Source organism: Parus major, chromosome 2 (assembly GCF_001522545.3).
Source record: "Parus major isolate Abel chromosome 2, Parus_major1.1, whole genome shotgun sequence".
NCBI classification, from domain to species: Eukaryota; Metazoa; Chordata; class Aves; order Passeriformes; family Paridae; genus Parus; species Parus major.
Window position 1 is genome coordinate 125,932,709 of NC_031769.1, and position 5,552 is coordinate 125,938,260.

Sequence of the window (5,552 nt, forward strand, 5' to 3'; positions counted from 1 at the left end):
TGGATTTTGAATAGATTAAAGGAGGGAGGAATGCAGAAGCCACAACAAAAGCCCTTCAGTAGGCTGGAGTACAATAAACTTCAACCTACGGTAATAGAATAATTTCAGCTCTTTCAACCTCTGGGGTTCTGTCCTTGTTTTGAAAACTATTGTTATCATTCTTTATAATATTGTTCAAAGCCCTTGGGTCTTTGTATATGCCAGCCTTGACCGGTTTGCTTGGCACACAATCTGCTCCTCACGCTTTTCAAACATTGAGTACGTGTACAGACGAGTACACAGAGCTTCCCTATGGATTTGGCACTATCCCTAAGAGATGCTACCTGACTGCCATAACAGGCAGCTTGGGCAGTGGCTGGGAACAATCTGCGTTTCAAAACAGAAGAACTGAGAAACGTGGAATTAACATTAATCCGGTTGCAATTTTGACACTTTTAGAACTATGTTACCCTTTTTTCCAACATCACCTATGACATCTCAGTCCTCAACAAAGTGTGCCCCACTTGCTGAGAAGGCAGCACAACACATCCACTGGATACTGCCAGGAACAAGCTGTGCATTATCACATTTATAAAAAAATGCTGTTAGTAACACAGCGCTACATTTAAAAGCAAGCAAAGCAACACAATAGAGACAGGCCTAGTTCTGTAAGAAATTATAAATCAGACTTACAAAAATATGGGTTTGAAATTAATTTATAGTTAAGGAGTTACTTTTTGCAAGGCTTTTGCACAATCAGAAATATGATTGTGACACATTTTGCAGATTTTTGGGGGATAGAGGATTAGAGAGATGTAGCCTAATTTATCTCTAGGAGCTGTACTTTGGCAAAATAACAAGCACAAATATCTGGAAGAAACTGGGAGGGGAAAATTCTATTCTTCTAAAAAACTCTTTATAAATATAATAACTCTGAGGTAATAGGAAGTCTTTCCTAATTAAAAATTGTAAATTGCTTCCCTAGAAGTGAATGTGCTTCTTGATAGTTACATGTAATATAAAGTAGAATCCTTAGCTGCTAGCATCAATATCATCACTGAGTTTAGATGGGATTAGTTACAGACTAAAACATTAGGCCACTGCTCTGGAACTGGCTTGGCATTGGAGAGCAGATGGTGAATTTTGTACATTCTTTTATAGTTATTATTATTTTTCTTTCCTTTTCTGTCCTACGAAAGTGCAGTTATCTCAACTTCTGAGTTCTACCTTTTTGTTGATTCTCTGCCCCATTCCACTGGGAGCAGTGAACACATGGTTATGTGGAGTTTTATCTTCTAGACTGAGTTAAACCAATGGCAGAATTCTTTGTCTCTTCTTTAATCACAGAATACTACATAGACACTTTTTGGGACGTTCACCCTGAGATGCAAAAGGCCCATAAAACCATCCTGTCAGAACTTCTATACTAGTAAGATAGTTATTTGACACAGAAATTGTTTAATCTTTATTCTTAAGCAAGTATTATTTCATTAGCACTTAGTAACATCTGAAGAGGACACTGAAAATAATTTTATTCACAGATGATGAAAGTATCCCAGGAACCTTGCAGACCTGCTAAGACCTGTAACCCTAAGATTGTTTTATAAACATCTTTTATAAACATCTTTTACTGGTCCCTCTTGACAAGTATCTTGACTTCCTGGCAGGATCTGTTAGAACTACAACTACTTCACTGAGATTCCCCCATTTTAATTTTTTTTTTTTAACTTGGTGAGGCAGAAAGTTGTTTTGCAACCAGGCTGTCTAGCTGCCATCTTGCTTAACAGTATGAGATCAAATCAACTCAAACCTTCCTAATCTCTCCTGGCCTTTTTTCAGCACCTCGTGCTTTGGGCTGGGTGCCACAGGCTTGTGGCAAACTTTCTATTTGCTCATCTCAGAGAATGTTTCACTACACTGTCACTTGCTGGGCCTTGCAGCTCACACATCTTTTGGAGTCATTTGATGTCACAAGGAGCAAGTTTGCTCTTGATGAGACATCTGTCCTGGGTAAGCTCCAGAACTGAGATACTGCATTATTCATGCAGACAGAGTTGATAATAATCCTGTAGTGATATTTGAAGCCTTGCAGGTCTATTTCCTACTAAGTTTGTATTTGAATCTCATATTGCAGTGGGTGGGGGCCTGGGAATCTTACCAGAATGTTGCAGTGACTTTCCTTGTTTCCCGTGCTGTATTACAACATGCAGGTTGTGTTCAGCACACAGGTGGAGGAGTCATTCTGCAGCTACTCACTGACTGTGCCACATCTACACAAGAGGATGAAATCCTTTTTTTCCATGCTGTGTATTGGGATTTGAGACAACAGTCTCCTCTTCTGATGCTCCCACCTCAGGCAGGATTTTTAAGAATTTTGCAGCGTCAAGTACTAAACATATTTAGTTACCAAGCAGTAGATCAGAAGAAGCTACAAATTTTGTTAAAAATACCCTTGTGCTTAACAAAAAGCTGTTTAATGCATTTCCTGACATCACTGGTTGAGATAACGACTCCTGAATTAACGATTCCTGAATACTTGAGGAAAAAATATTTTCAAATTAAATTGATTTTGAAAAAAGATTATTCTTGAACAAATGTACAATTTTATTACCTAAATTAGTATAGTGAGTGTTAGCAAAAGAAGGGAGATTTAAATTAGGTAATTGGCTAGCATGATTTAAAATGTAAAGATTTGGAATAAAGCTAACAGACAATAACTGCTTGAATCTCTTTACAAAAATGAACTCAACAGGAAAAATAGATCCCTTTAAAATATGAGGAATGTTTCCTGTGGCTTGATGTGTCTTAGTCTCTTCCCATTTGTTCCAACCTTAGTGAAAAAAAAAAACCACAAAGGTACATCTAAAGAAAATACATATTTTATTCTGATATGGAATTGAAATAAATCCCAACCACAAAACTAAGACATTTGAAAAATACAGGTTAACATGTAGAATTTAAAGGAAACAGAAAATTTTACTTCTGGGAGAAACATATAATTAATGGAAAATCAGGACATCTATGCAGAACATAATTTCCAGGGAAGGCCCATTAGTACCTTTTCCAGACTACCTCTTTATATTACAAACATAAGGTCCAATGTAATGTTTTAAATTTAAATGTGAAAGCATGCTGGGACAAGACATGTGATCTAGATCCTAGACATGGACACAGGTGTTCTTGCTTTTCTTCTCAAGTGTATATACATAAAGGTAAGAACACAAACTAATAATAGTACCAGTACAGCTGAAGTTCTGTGTTATATTTTAGATAGCTAGATTTGTTTATGGGAGGAAATAAGGGCAGTACTTAAAGCCAAATACATCCTCAATACTTTGATTTTGAAGTCAATGCCATCTGATGCTGCCACCAAGTAACTGGCAAAACCCCAAAAACTTTTTCTTGGTTATAGCTAGTTTCCTTGAAATGTGAGGTCCTGAAGACATGGAGTTTTGTATCTCAGAGGAGGTTGTCCTGACTATGAGCAAACTCATATGTGAAAAAAAAATACTTTTTTTTCAATTTCTGCTGTAGTTTTCTGCAACTCATTGAAAAGCAGAAGACAACTTTAATCAAACAGCATGAATATTCAAACAGTATGAGTTATCTGGTCACCAAAAAAATCATTCACATAGTTTGCTGGACTAAAGGCAGTAGTTTTGAGGACAAAGCATGCTAAATGCAGCTTTATATTGTTAATTCTAAAGACATATTAGATCTAGTGCTGCACTTGAAGAACAATGTGTTTAACTGAAAATGTTTCATCCTTTCAAAATATAGATTTTATATCAATATTCTGTATTTCCTCAGTGGTACATCTCAGCTCCTGTGTTCTCTTACCTTAAGCTTTTACAGAACACTTATCTAATAAAGTTATCCTTTCTACTGGAATCAGGCCAGATCTATTAAATAATTATTAATTTTAATTAGTATTAGAGAATAATATTTGTAATTATTCTCTGACTACAGACATGATAGTCTGTTGGATGAACAACCTTGAGGTGAACGGGACTGTCGGCTACCAACAGCTGCTTCAGACAGCAACTCCACAGCTATAAGATCTTGGTATTGTGGATTTATAGAACAGATTCACAATGAAGACATTTCTAATTGTCAAGTTTAACTCTGTGCAGAAGGCTGTAACTGTTTAATAAATAGTCACAGATTTATTTGCATTCTCTCTTATTGTTTGGTAGACTTTGAGAGAGAAAAGCAGTGTAAGACATGGGCGTCTCAGCAGACGGACTACTATGAGCAGAGCCTTAGAAAGCTGAGACTGTTCAGCCTGTGGAAGAGAAGGGGTGGAGGGAAGCTTAATCCATAAATACCCAATGGGAGGGAATGAAGAAGTCTTCAGCTGAAGATGGGAGGGAACTCGGTGACTCCCTGGGAAAGGATGAGTCAAGGGGCACAAACTAAAAGAAGAAAATCCAGGTGAACATAACATTTTCATTATCAAGAGTGGTCAAACACCTGAGCAGGTTGCTCAGGGAGGTCATGAATTCTCCATTCTTGGAGATAGTCAAAATTCACCTGGCCTTGGTTTTTGGCAGCTGGCTCAGATGGCCCAGCCTGGGCAGGGGGTTGGACGGGATGATCTCCCGAGGTCTTGCCAACCACAGTCACTGACACGGGTGTGACAAGGGAAGGAGTGCTTTGTCCCCAAATAAGCACTCCTGCCACATATTTATGATAACACATAATTCAAAGCAACTAACTAATTGTATATTAAGTATTGTTCCCCAATAGGTGGCTGCTAGTCAAAAGGTGCGTCGAAAACTTTTTAAGTGCTTGATTTCTGTCAATTTCTTCATGTGCATCTCACGAGAAACCCGATGGGCACAGCAGGACGCTGCGGGCCGGGAGCCTCCCACGACGGCCCCCGCAGCCCGGTGTGAGCCCCCGGAGCCCGGTGTGAGCCCCCCAGCCCGGTGTGAGCCCCCGAGCCCGGTGTGAGCCCCCCAGCCCGGTGTGAGCCCCCGCAGACCGGTGTGAGCCCCCGCAGACCGGTGTGAGCCCCCGGGGACCGGTGTGAGCCCCCGGGGACCGGTGTGAGCCCCAGGAGCCCGGTGTGAGGCCCCCAGCTCGGTGCGAGCCCCCGCAGCCCGGTGTGAGCCCCCGCAGCCCGGTGTGAGCCCTCAGGAACGGCCCCCTCACGGGGCCGCCTCGCGCCTCGCTTCCCACCCCCCCGCGCCCGTGCCAGGCCGGGGTTCCCCGCCCTCCCCGGGGGAGGCGGTGCGGACCGCAGCCCGCAGCCTCCTGCGGGAGCGGGGCCGCGGGCCCGCGGCAAAAGCAAACGGCACTCTCCTCCCCGCTCCGCTCCCCTCCGCTTCTCTCCTCCTGTCTGCTCATCCCGCTCGTCCCTCCTCCCCGCCGGTGCTGGCGGCGGCTCCTCCTCCCGCGTGTGACCCGGTGCCGCATGTGAGCGGGGAGGAGGGACCGCGCGGCGCGGGCCCCACTGTGGCGGCGGCAGGAGGAGGAGCGGGAGCCGGCGTGCCGTGTCCCCCCGCAGCCTCATCGCTGGGCCCCGCCGGCGCTCCCCATGCCCGTGTGGTGCTGCCGCTGCTCCCTGG